Source organism: Rhinatrema bivittatum, chromosome 2 (assembly GCF_901001135.1).
Source record: "Rhinatrema bivittatum chromosome 2, aRhiBiv1.1, whole genome shotgun sequence".
NCBI classification, from domain to species: Eukaryota; Metazoa; Chordata; class Amphibia; order Gymnophiona; family Rhinatrematidae; genus Rhinatrema; species Rhinatrema bivittatum.
In genome coordinates this window covers 515,164,468-515,178,442 of record NC_042616.1, presented here as the reverse complement: position 1 = coordinate 515,178,442, position 13,975 = coordinate 515,164,468, and the positions used below count along the sequence as shown (strand labels likewise).

The following is a 13,975-nucleotide window of genomic DNA, read 5'->3' as shown; positions in this document are numbered from 1 at the left end:
CTGTGACCTATAAAACAAAAAAATGAACCGAAACAAAATTTTTGTCTCTGCACATCCTTAATTTACACCTATTGAATGATGTTGTAACCCTGAAATAATCAACAGATTTCAATGTCTTCTCTGACATAGTACAGTGACTCTGTGACAATAGACAGCAGTCAAACTTGCTTTCTTCTTCATTTATACATTTTTTATTTAACTTTTTCTTTGACTTTGAGAAACAGCTTCAGAATTTTAACACCTCTGTTCTAAATCCAATAGAGAAATGACTGAACAAAAGGGTGACTTTTCAAAGTCAAGTTTCTCATTCGCTTTTAGGTTAAAAAAAAATGAGAAAGTCACATAGCCTGGTTGAAAAAGTGCTTCACTTTAATTGGTTCTCCTCCTTCCATTTTTCTTTGCTCCATCCCCCAATCTGCAATCTGGCTTGATGAGAAATAAACTGCAGCTTTCCTTGCCTATCTGAAAACTAATGAAACAAAAATTTTCAGGCATTTTCAGAGGTACCATTCATTCAGTTTGGAAACAGTGGACTGAACAAAAGAACAGGGATGTGCATTCATCTAGGACGAATTAGGCAATTTCAACTAAATTGCCTATTTCGTCCTGGTTCAGGGAGCCCGAAACCCGAACGAGTTTTTCTCAAAATTTTGGGAAAAATTCATTTTCGGGTTTAGTGCATGCTAACGTAAAAAATATTAATGCGCACTAACGGGGAGTTAGCACGCACTAATCCGAAATTTGGGTCTTCCCGAATTTAAAAGGCCCGAACTGTGGGAATTACGAAGCCCAAACCAAAAGGCTCGGACTTCGCACATCTCTACAAACATTTGTCAGGTTTTACCCTCTTGCTTATTATTACATTGTCTAAAACAAAAAGAATATATATGCTCAACTCATTTCTTTTATATGCAGAGGGAAATTTTCTGACTGTTTGCTTTGGAGCAAAGCCTAAAAGGTATTTTTTTTACCCCCAGACTTTGCAGCAAGTTTCAAGGAGAGAGTGATGTGTACTTTCTCTTTGGAACTTGCCATGGATAGAAAGTGCCTGTTGACTTTTGCTCCTCCTTTCTGTGCAGGTAGATTTTGTAAGGAAAATAACACGTGTAGACTTGACACTATCGTCCAAACGTGTTATTTTTCTGTCCTGCCCAAGATGCACTCTCCCTGGGAATGCCTCCCCAAATGCAGCTAGAAGTAAGCACCTGATGAACAAGTCACATATTTTTGGTCAATTTTCCCGATATACGTAAATCACTATTTGCCTACATACACAGCATTGAAAACTGTCCTCACAGTGTACAGTAGCTCTGAGCTGCTCTTGGATTTCATTCATTGATTCTGCAAAGCCGTCCAAGAAATGTTCTGGGGAAAGAATTAGAAATACAGTATTTATAAGCCTGAGACTTTTTTTTTCCTTAGTGGATGTCAGCAAGTATGATCAGGAATCTGTGTTAACAGTTCCCCCCTTACAGCTAAACACACAGCTTAAAGACCTCTGGTGGAGTGAGGCAGTTATCTTTTTAAGCCTGCCTCTTTGCATCCCTCTGCTGTACATTCTGGCCTCATTAAGATGCTATTCTGCTTCTCCGCTTCACAGTGCTGTTATCGCCCCCCAGACGCTGAGAGCAGCTGTCCATGAGGTAAGAATCACAGGGCAATGTGAAAAGAAGCCTCAAAACCACAGTGTCACATACCATGGCTGCCAACTACCCTGTTAACAAATACAGGGCCCTGGTCATTAAAGAGCATTAAAAACAGGCTAACTATCATTTTAAATGTTCTTTGCTATCCTGTATCAAATGCAGGATTTACTAATGGGCATTAAACCCTTTGTAAATCATTTCATTTATTCATTTTGTTGCTCATCTATGTATAAAAAGCACCCAGCAGCATGTTCAAAGTAACCGAGAAATGCACTACAAATCCTGCATTTGCAGCAGTAACATATTTCTGCAGCCTTTTTTTTTTTTTTTTTAAATGACATTACCATTGGGATTCTAGAAGGAGAACACTGACTTTGGAGAGCTCATTGCTACAGGCAAACAAAACTGACTTGTTTAAAAATGTAATGTGTTTAAATATAGAACATCAGATTCAATGCCAAAAGATGCAGTCATGCTTTTACATAGAAACACAGGAACATAGAAATGACGGCAGAAAAGGACCAAACGGTTCATCCAGTCTGCCCAGCAAGCTTATGGCAGCATCAGCCACGCCTTACAGGTCTCCCCCATTTATCAAACTGTCAAAATCAGGGCCCTTTTTGGTTGCTGTTTGAGTCTAGCTCCCCATTACCTCATGTCATTAAAGCAGTTGCATCACAAGTATAAGCCTTATTGGTTAAGGGTAGTAACAGCCACATCAGCAAGTTACCCCCATGCTTATTTGGTTTCCCAGACCATAAAATTCAATGTCCTTGTTGGTTGCTGTTTGAAACTAAAGTCCCCTTTTCCTCTTTTATTTATTTAAAAGCATCTCTATACTGACTGTACTGAAGATGATGATGAACCAGTCTGAGGTGTAGGAACTCAGAAGTGGATCTTGTAGCTGGTACTGCAATACCCCGCAGCACAGGGTGTACTGGAACAACTTCTACTGAAGAGGAACTGTAGTGGCCCGAGGCATGGGGTACACCGCAGAGACGCTTCAGTAAAGCTGGTATCGCTGAAGTCTGTAGAAAGGTACTCACAGTGGTAGTTCCAGGAGAGTGACCTTAGAAGTGGGTCAGGTCGTAGTCCAAGGCAGGAAGGCCATCCGAGGAGCGGATACTCAGGAACGCGGAAGAGCCCCCGAGGAGCGGGTACCCAGAGCAACCACACACCAAGAGCAAGTCTGGAACAGGAAGTCCAAGAATTGGAGCGGATTCAGCAACGAGGAAACTCCTTGCTATCTCGTAGTAGCAGCGCGTTGACGTCATCGGGAGGGGACGCCCCCGAGGATCCCGCCATGTGCGCAGGGCTTAGGTGATTCCAGAGACAAGATGGCGGCCGGCAGCACCCACGCCGTCCCGGGGACGCCGGCGTTGGTTAGCGGAGGCCGCCATTCTTCCTAGGATTGATGGTGCAGGGAAAAAGGAGGTGAGCGTGAGAGGTCGCAGCTGTCTGCAACCGGGCGTAACAGAATGGTTTGGGAGATAAGTTTCAAAGGCACTTACATGCATAAAAACCAGCCTTATGCATGTAAGTGGCCTTTTGAAAATAGCCCAGGTGGGAAAGACCATAAAAGTATATGTGGAACATGACTGATTGCAGATTTTTATTAAATAGGCACTCCCGGGGGTGGAGTTGGAGGGGGATTGGGGTGTACACAAATACTTTTGATTTGTAAAAGTGTGTGGGATAAGTTACACTTGTTCCCATGCAGATGAAACTAATCCGCAGATAAGTCACCAAGTGTACCTATCATAATCCAGGAATTTTCAAAGCAGATATACACGTCTGCTTTGAAAATTCAGGCTAAAGCCTGCTTGTACTTTTTACCCACAGGCTACTGAAAATAACCTTGACTGTGTATGCCGACAAAGTGAAGAAATAAGGATTTGTTTTGTAAAGAAAAAAAGCATTGAAAAGGACGTTTTTCCCCATTCTGTTCTTATGGAAAAATATTTATTGAATATAAGGCCATTAGGGAGTGATTCATTGATGCTTTTATCTCATTCAGTGTATATGGAGAAAAAAAAAAAAGACTAACTAACACAGACCCTAAAGTCAAGCCAGACTTCTGAATTTGGCGCTGGATCAATTTTCCTATCAAGATGCCTGCTTGTTCAGAACTCTCTGGGTCTGACTCAAAGTTTCTTGGTTTATAACTGAGTCTCTGGATTCCATGTTGAATTTGTAATGGAATTGCGGAATATAAGATTAGTAAACAAATAAAATTTAAAAAATGGATTTGACCCGCAGTTTCTGTTCTGTACAACAAAATGGTGCCAGCGCCATTTTTGAACCAGGACACAACATGGCAGGAACAACTGAGGATGTCTCCTGCCCCTTTCTACCTTGCAGACCCCAGGAAGGGGATAAGAGATAAAGGCCCAGGGATGGGGGTGAGGAGGTTGAATTTTTGGTGGGGTACTGGAAGTACACTCTAAAAAAAAAAAATGGAATCAATCACTACATGCCCTGAAAAGGCAGTGCAAATATGCTTTTTGGAGCGTTATGGTCTGAGTGACCAGCATACAAACATAGCAAATTAGAGAGAGAGAGACAGGGTTAGCTTTTCAATGTGGCCTTCAAAGTAAGGGCCTGATTTACTAATGCTTTTCTCCCATACTGTGTCTATGGGAAAAACGCTTAATAAATCAGGCCCTAAGTTTCCGAAAATCCAGGGAGCATTCAGTCAGTCAAGAAAGTGTTTTCCAGTCAAATTAATGTACATTGAATCAAAGGTGGAAACCACAAAGACTAGTGGAAGTGATTTGTTTTAAACATTTCAGCCTCATACTCACTGATTCTCTCCTTTTGGGGTAATGGGATGAGACACACCCCCCCCCCCTCGCTTGTAGTCACTTTCTCCATTTTCCTCCAGGTCTCGGGGTGGGGCAGGAAGGCCTGAGCTGACCACATGATGCAGGAATTTGAGGGCACCATTCATTGGCCATTTTGACTGCATTTGCTGTAACAGCGGCTAAACAGAACTTTTCAGTCTTCTTTTTAGAACACATGTCACATTTTTCTGCAAACCTACAACTTTTGCTTTCTGACAAGACTCATTATGTCTGTGTGTAGAGCAATGAGAAGGGCCCTGACAAAGTGTGCACACAAACACATAGTTCCTTATTAGTATATAGATAGAGACATAGAAAATGATGGCAGATGAGCAGAAGGCCCAATTTGTCTGCCCAACCTGATGCAATACCACTAAGTATAATTGTCCTTGCCCTTATGATGCGCCAGGTATGTCCCAATTACAGAGGAATTAGGGTTCTTAGTAGTCTTGGTTGAACAGATGGTGTAGTGGACCTAGGAGTGGGAATTCTCTCACTGGAAAGGGTGGTGGACCAGACCCCTCTGTAGATGGGGATTCTCTCTCTTGTGTTGTACTTGTGTTGCCAGAGGATGTGGTTAGTGCAGTTAGTGTAACTGGGTTCAAAAAAAGTTTGGATAAGTTCTTGGAGGAGAAGTCCATTAATGGCTATTAATCAATTTTACTTAGGGAATAGCCACTGCCATTAATTGTATCAGTAGTCATCAACAAACCTCTTTCCCTTTTAAACAATTCACCAACTTAAAACATATAAGGGAATACTTATTTGGTGGTTGTCTTGTACGGTGGTTGGTAAATAAGGATAACCAATTTGCAGTTATCCTTTTCTTAACCTCCGTATCAGTGGCATGGGATCTTCTTAGTGTTTGGGTAATTGCCAGGTTCTTGTGGCCTGGTTTTGGCCTCTGTTGGAAACAGGATGCTGGGCTTGATGGACCCTTGGTCTGACCCAGCATGGCAATTTCTTATGTTCTTATGTACTGCTTGGGAAACTGGCTTGGAGCAACCTGCAAATGCTTTCATTCCCCAGACTGGCACCTTATAGAAAGTTTAGACATGCAGTCATAACTGGGGTTCCAAATAGTGCAGTATTTATTTATAGAAGCAGAATATATTTACAGCTTCCATCCAAATTCATTGTCACAGTGCAGACCGATAACTTCCCTTCTCAAATAATAGCAGTAAGAACAATCAATATGCCCCAATAGGCACACATTGCAGATGCACCAGGCCCAAGATAGAATGCAGGCTTTCAGTCAGTCAGTCAGTCAGTCAGTCAGTCAGTCAGTCAGTCAGGGAGGAATTCAGCAGTACTGGTTTAGGTCTCCTCTTCTAAGGGCTGATCTGCCTTTATCCCTTAAGTGCTTAGGCCTTTAACCATGAGGATCCTGACCCTCCTTCTGGCTCAGCAGAGAAAATAGTTACTTACAGTTCTTAGAGGATGAACCAAGCCAGTTCCTGGAAAAAGGAGATACTGCAGCATGCACTGCATAATCCTTCTAGGGGACTGGAAGACTAAATGATATAAAAAAGAAACAAAACATGAAATTTCATTTGTGTGCACTATTTGCAAATAGTATAAAAAAAAATAAACACACACTATTTTCCAAAACAAAAAAGGAAACTATACTAAATACATGGAAAATTGTAAAAAGCAAAATGAAATCAACCTGAAACCAAAATTTTTCCTCTGCACACCGCTACTTCTCATGCTGGGGGAGGAACGTAACAAGAGAGGCTGTTTATTCTGAGCTGGTGTCTCTGGAACTGCCAGAACTTTATGTGGTTTCTACATTATTGACTTCTAAACCTGTGCACATAATTTAAAGTCATATGCACTCACTTGCAACAGATTAAGACTACCTGTACTGTTCCAGACCAACTATTTAAATAATGAGTTGCACTCACACCTTCATATCTAAGGATTCTGTATGCTTATCCCATGATTTTGTGACCTTATGTTATTCTTTTGGCTTTTGTGGTGAGTGCTGGATTACCATCAAGTAGAATGGTGCAATCCCCAAAACTGACATTACATTACATATGCTGTCCCACTTACTAATCACCCTTGCTGTGAAGCAATGCTTCCTTATGTTACTTTTGATTTTACCTACTTTGAGCAGCATATCATGACCTCTTGTTCTAGAACTTTCCTTCCACTGAAAAATGTTTGCTTCTTCTGCAGTATTTATACCTTTGAGGAATTTGAATTTCTCTAATATATCCTTCCTTCTGCCCTTATTTAGATCCTGATGTGTCATTTCATAAGGCTTATGATGCAGATTCTGTGCCATTCTGATAGCCTTTATTTCAACTGCCTCTGCTCTCTCTGTGTCAAGGGCAGCTGGTATTAAAGGAAGCAATTTCCAAGCACCCGTGTACCTAGAAAGTATTGGGTATGTGAGCACACATAGTCCTTGTAGTTTAATTGCCTTACTCTGTACACATGCACAAACTGCCCATGTACATCGGCACCTGCTGTTTCTATGGGCAGATGGTTAAGGAGCTAAAACAGAGTGTGTATATTTGAAAATGCAAACTGCATGCATACTGGTTACTCTTTCAACCTAAAACATACCCCGGGAATATCTCTGGATTAAACAGTAAGCATGCTGTGAAAGCCCGGACATAATTCTAGCCACTGTGAGGGGACAGTTTTCAACCAGAACAAATTACTTGGGTAAATCCCTATGAAGATCATGTTCCCTATTCGATAGAGCAACCACGCCATCAAAACAAATCAATCCTCCTAAAAAACAGAAAGAACCAGCTATCTCAGGGAAGCCCAGGATCTTTCTTCTTTGGTGTGGTACTGGTGCTCCCAGTCCATACATTTCATAGCATGGAAAGATGGCAGGGAAGTTTCACTCCTTTGCTCTAGACTGCAGCATGAGCTTTGGAGGTAGAGCCAAGCTGCTGCACAGAAGGGGAGAATCCATGAGAGGAGTCCTGCCACCAACAGTAAGGATGTCTTTGCCACCAGCATGGGAGAGACTTCTCAGCCAGATGGAGCCAAGCCCGTGCTGGTTCTGCCCGTCTGGAGCTCATAGGAGGAAGCCAAACTGCGTTACCAAGCCTATGGAGGATGAAGGAACTGAGAGTGGCCACTGTTACGAGAGGAAGATAGAAGGATGCAAGACCCTGCTGTAATTGCAGGAGAGGGTTCAGCAGAAGAAGAGAAATAGTAGGTATTTATTTAATGGGATTTCTAGCCCATTTTAACTGTTACATGTATTTTCGTAACCAAAATTGATGGATAACCAAGTGGAAGGAAATTTAGTAAATAAATAAATAAATAAATAATATATAAAATAACTGTGCAAAAAAACAGATTATAAAACATAAAATATATCAAATAATATACATAATCCCTTCCCATTCACAAATACTCACCCAACAACACACAACTTAACTCCCAATAATACAAATTAACCCAGAAATATACAACAAAATAAAACCCAGCAAATAAAATATTGAAATAACATATATATAAAGAAAAGCGTACTTAACTTAAAAGATACCAGGAGTAGATAAGTCATTATAGAATTGGAGCACCTTTGAAGATAAATATGCTTTTCTTTATATGGTGAACAATAAGTAGCCAATATAATAGTGATTTAAACAGAAATATTGTATGGCATTTGCACTTTTGGACTAAATCCTGCACATTGCATCTCTATGTGACTGAGGATTATAATTGCAAGCATAAGAGTTTGGGTTTGAAATACGAGTTTCCATGTAAACCCAGTGCTATATGAAAGTCACAAAAAGGGATAGTGTATAATTTTATCAGGTAGCATTGTTACTTGGGATCACTGCCAATACATTGCTTTCTTGAAGGTGATGGGAAAATTGGTTCACAGGAGACTGAAGGTGAGGAGAAGATAGAAGCAGGGGCAGGAGAGGCTAGAGAAACAAAGGGGCTATGAAGAGATGGGACGGAACAAGGGAGAAATGAGACACCACCTTGCTGTACCACTTATTTCAGCATCCACTGATCTGTATCCGTCTGTAGGTAAGGCTTCCACGATTGGGTACAAAACTCCAGGTGCATGGCCCAGGGAAAATAAAAGGAAGCGAGTCCCTGGAACACTGAATTTATAGTGCAGGGGCTACCATGATGGATTGGGCCCCCAAAGTTTGGGGCCCAGGGAGGTCGCCCCTATTCACCCCTATCCCCTCACACATGGACGGGCCTGTCTAGGTGATGTCTCATCAGTGGCATATACAGAGGCACTATCACCTTCATTTTAGTAGCTGTTATACCTCGTCCTATATACTCTAGAATTCTAGCATTTTTTCATTACTTAGTTGCTCTGGTTGACTTTGTTAGGTCTTTGAATATGTTCACGAGAACTGTTCAGCTGCTCTCTGCATTTGTGCAACCCCATTGAAGTCAATGGAATTTCTGCTTGCATCTCCCTGCATCCTGAAAGTACTCATTCTACATTTACTTTCTCTTTCTCCTCTACTTTATTCCAAGAGAGGTTTTTCTCTCTTGCCTTTATTTTTCTCCCTCCAATTGCTATAATGCTCTCTCTCAGATAATACTTCCCACTTTGTTCTCCCCATGTCATGACTCAGACCCCTTCTGCCCTTCTTTCTTTCATCTTCTCCTGTCTTACAACACACATTTGTTTCACCTTTCCCACATTCTCAAGCACCAATTCTCACACTGGTCCCCCACCATTCTACTCCCTCCACTTCTCTCGCTATTCCCCCAACATTGCCTTCTCTTGCACTCACTCTCTACCATTCTCCCTTTCCTCTCTGATTGCCACTTGGTCCCAAAAAGATGCAATACGCTTAGCACACATACATTTTTTGTAAGGAGAACGAAGAGGGTGCTACTGATTTCCTTCTGTTGGGCGACTACCTTTTATTCTCACTCTGCTCTCAGAACCTGCTGGATTACATTAACTCCGCCTTGGATGGTGAGGTCAGTCATGCTATGCTCTTTGATGAGTCCTCAAAGGTGAGTGGTGGACCAGCTCCAGACTGTCTGCAACTGCAGACCCTCCGGTTACGCTTGAACTCATCTATCTCCCCTTAAGCTACCTCAATGCAATGAATTGCTATAAAGATTTGAGTCCAGATCCACTCTTTGGAGTAAATTTTCAAAGAGGTTTTACGCATAAAAATAGCATATGCGTGCATAATAATATGCACTCGTAGATGTGCTATTTTATAAATGTTGAGAGAGCGCATGTATTTTACTGATGGAAAAAAGGGGTGAGCTAGGGGCGTTCTGGGGCGGGGTTGAGAAGTATGCATGGTAATTGCTATTTTGTAAAAGATCTAAGTGTATACAATACTAAACATATTTGTATACTTTTATATCTGCTAATTGACTGGTACAAGTAAAATCAGACTTTTCATCAGCATTTTTTGGGTGGGAGGTCTGGGTGAATTGGTGGGGGTTCAGGGTGAAATGCTAAAGGGTCTAGGTGGAGATGGATTTGGTGAAGTAGCAGAGGTATCGGTGAACTGGTGATTTCAAGTATGTGCAAGTAAGTATTTTTTAAAAAAGTAAACGCATACTTTACAAAATACGTGCCTCCACATGTACATGTAATAACACAGATTTACATTTTATATTTTTTCATGCCTAAATTGCATGCATGTATGTTTTATATCAGGCTTGGGGGAAACCTGCACAGAGCGGCAGTTACTACCGTAAGAAACTTGCTGGGCAGACTGGATGGACCACTTGTTTTTTTTCTGCCGTCGTTACTATGCTACTATGTTTATAAAATAGATAGCGAAAGTAAGCATTTTCTTGCATTGGAAATATTCAGGAATACTTTCAGATCAGAACTATGCAATATGTTATAAACTGTGCAGCTCCCACCACACGGTTTATAAAATACTAGGATATATCTCTACACATCCACTTCCGTGTAAAAATGCTGTACTGCAAATAGGTTTGAAAGTCGGGCTCCCTGTGAGCATAATTATTGGTCCTGAACTGCTCATCATAATGTTGGAAGAAATTTGCTATCACATCTTGGACCAAGACCTGCCCATCCTCCGAATAGAAATTAGGCTTTCTTGGGCTTCCTCTGCTCTCTGTACAAACAGTATGCCAAGGTAGTTAGTATAGCATGCATCCTGTGATGATGTTTCTGCCTGCATACTCTGAAAACCTGAATTATAGCTGTAGTCTGGTACACTCCAGGACATATTACAGTCCAGGCTCTTTTTCAGGAGGTACTTACTGGTGCTGAGTACTGGCACCTTTTTCCTCTACCTGATTGATTTGCCCTGTACTCCCTAAAAAAAATAAATAAATAAAATAAAATGCATCCTACATGTAAGTACTGCCACCTTTTATTTCTGATCACAAATATGGCTAGAAGCCTACTTGTCTTCTCTGTGTGTTGATTCATGAGCTAATCTTTCTCCATGACTTCAGGCTCCCGATACCATGCTGGAGAGAAAGTAATCCCGGAAGGAGTGGAAAGCAGCATTTTTTGCAGATGTGTTCATTATGCACATAGGGGTAGATTTTAAAAAAGCGCGCCTTCGCGTACTTTTGTTGGTGCATCAGGCGCAAACAAAAGTACGCTGGATTTTAGTAGATACGCGCGTAGCCGCTAAAATCCTGGATCGGCGCACGCAAGGCTGCTGATTTTGTGTAGCCAGGGCGCGCCGAGCCACGCAGCCTGCCACCGTTCCCTCCGAGGCCGCTCCGAAATCGGACCGGCCTCGGAGGGAACTCGCTTTCGCCCTCCCCTCACCTTCCCCTCCCTTCGTCTATCTAACCCACCCCCCCCGGCCCTATCTAGACCCCCCCCTACCTTTGTCGGGGGATTTACGCCTCCCGGAGGGAGAAGTAAATCCCTGTGCGCCAGCGGGCCGCTAGCGCGCCGAGACACAACCTGGGGGCGGTTCCGGAGGGCGCAGCCACGCCCCCGGACCGCCCCGGGCCGAAACCACGCTCCCGGGCCCGCCCCCGAAACACCGCGTCCCGCCCCCAAAATGCCGCGCCGATCCGACACGCCCCCGACACGCCCCCCTCGAAAAACCCCGGGACTTACGCGAGTCCCGGGGCTCTGCGCGCGCCGGTAGGCCTATGGAACATAGGCCTACCGGCGCGCAAGGCCCTACTCGCGTAAATGTGTCTGACTCTGTTTGAGTGTCCAAATGAAATATTTTACTGCAGGTAATCAAATATGTAAATTATACAGTTCCAAAAGTTCTTAGTACCACGTATGATCTTTCTGTTACAGTCTTCCTCTATCTGTGCAAGGGGTCTCTTTCTAACAGGAGAAGGGAAATGCTCACTAGGGATGTGAATTCAGGAGAAATGAAATAGGAAATGAGACAAAATTTCCTTTTTTCTTCCAGGTTGTTTTCAAAATGGGACAATTTAAGTTCTGATGAAATTGTTGGAATTTCGTTTTGATTTGAAAATTAGAAAAAAAAGTCACCTGTTGGGCCTAGGCCTGAAGCCAGGGCCTTGCATAGGAATAGGGCAAGACCCAAAGCAGGGACCCTGGTCTACATCAGAATGTGATGCTGGTGCCTTAGCCTAGACCTAGGCCCAAAGCCAGGACCTTGTCCAAAACACAAGCAAAGGCCCAGGACTGGGAAATTTCCCAACACCCACTTACCTTATCCATCGAGAATCGGATGCTGCCTCCAGGCCCTGTCCCAATGCTTAGGCCTCATCCCCCAAGCCCACTCCAGATGCTGGGTTATGATGCCTAGGTTGGGCCATGTCTGGAAGCCGGGTCCCAATGCCTGGGTCTCAACTTAGGCCAAGGCCAAGATCCAGGTCTGACACTGGGACCCAGTCTGGAGTTCAGGTCCCAATGTCTGGGCCTCGACCCAGGGCCAAGTCTGATTCTGGAGCCTGGCCCGGAAGCCAGGTCCCAATGCTGGCCTTGTAGTTACATATGTTCTTTCTTCAAAATGAAGACTGTCCGCTGGGGACACACCAGGGAAATTAACTGGTACACCCTCTTCAATGGAAGGTGCCATTTTTGTGTACAGCCTCTGGATTGGGTCATGTTGTTGGGCTGGGTCCAGGCCAAGGTCCTGGCATTGGGATCTGGACTCTGGGCCTGGGTCTGGGCTCTAGCCTAGGCCGAAGCCTCAGCCTTGAATAGGCCGAGGCCACGGAGACCTACCACTGTTTCAGCCTGCACAAGTATGAGGCTTCCTCTTAGTCCTTGCCAGCGGATCCCCACTGGACTGGGTAACTGGGGGCCGGGGGGGGGGGGGAGGGGAATCCTGGCTCCGGCATTTTTCCCAGGAGGGAGGGTGGGAGGGAAGCTTCAATTTTATTTTGGGCCATTTGGGGGGGGGGGGGGGGTAATGTTTGATTTGGTTTTTTCACATATATGAAAAAAATCAAGCAATCCACGGACTGAAATTTATGGGGAAAAAACCTCCTGAAAATGAACCGAATAATGAAAACAAATATTTTTCTTCTGTACATCCCTAGCAGGAACCATGCCACATGCTGACTCCAGCCTTTTCTTATGCAAGTTCAATTTTTATTAACATAAACAGTAAACAATAGCAACATTAACTGCCTACCTTTGCAGTAATCTTACAATATAACTTCTTTGAGAGGGTTAGGAGCTCCTACTCCTGGAGATGTGGGGGCCTCTCGATCCCAGCTGGGCTCTGCCTCTTAACCTGCCCAGCAGGATCCTGCCCACAATGCCCTCTCCCTCTATGGAATTGAAGGTAGAAAAGGCTTCCAGTCTGGTCCTGCACAGGTTAAGGAGAGGTAGTAAGTCCTCTCCTTCACATTTTCTCCCCTCAGCTTGGAACCAATGGTCCGAGCATTTTCAGTCCCTCTGGATCTCATCCAGGGTAGTGTTTCAAAACTCCACTCCCCTTTGTCTGGCCTCTCGCCAGCTAGACTTGGAGCCAGGTTTCTAGGGTCAAGCTCACCCCCCACACATTAAGGTTACCCAGATAGTACTATCACCACCACCCACTGAGCCCTTTGCCCAGTGTCTACCCATACATAGTCCTTTATCTGACCTGCTCTGGAGCTCTGAGTTCCAATTTTCCTCCACTAGGTCTCTTGTGACTTCTCTTGGGTACTGCTGCTGTGGTTTCCCTTCCTCTTGTCTCACAGCTTTTTTATGCAGACTATGTGCCACCTCCTTCTGCATTTATTTCTCCAGCAGTCCTTGCTTGTTCTGCACATTTTCAAATTCTGCTTTTTTTTCTTTCCTGGAAGCTCTTAGCTCTCAATTCTCTTTCCAGACCTGGAACTCTTTTTTGCTGAAGAGAGTCTTGGAACTGACTCTCAGCAGACACATTATTCTCAAGACTAGCAGGCTTCTCACCCTGCTCTTGTAGTACTCTGGCTAGCTCACATGTCTGGCTTCTCTGAGAAACTTTTCACATTTCCTCTCTTTCTTTATTGGCATGTCTGCTGTTTCAAGTTTCTTTTTCATGGTGTCTTCTTGCATACTCTCCAGAGTATCAATTTCTTTTGCAAGAGCCGACCTCTCAGCAT

General features: G+C 43.5%; 1 long non-coding RNA gene across 1 annotated transcript; it reads right to left on the bottom strand.

The window, feature by feature from the left end:
- Window positions 1-1,273: 1,273 nt before the first annotated feature.
- LOC115086196 lies at window positions 1,274-13,727 on the bottom strand. Its single transcript, XR_003855143.1, has 3 exons — window positions 13,492-13,727; window positions 5,918-6,003; window positions 1,274-1,365 (listed from the first exon to the last, which is right to left on the bottom strand). It is a non-coding gene; the product is annotated as an uncharacterized LOC115086196 (long non-coding RNA).
- Window positions 13,728-13,975: the final 248 nt, after the last annotated feature.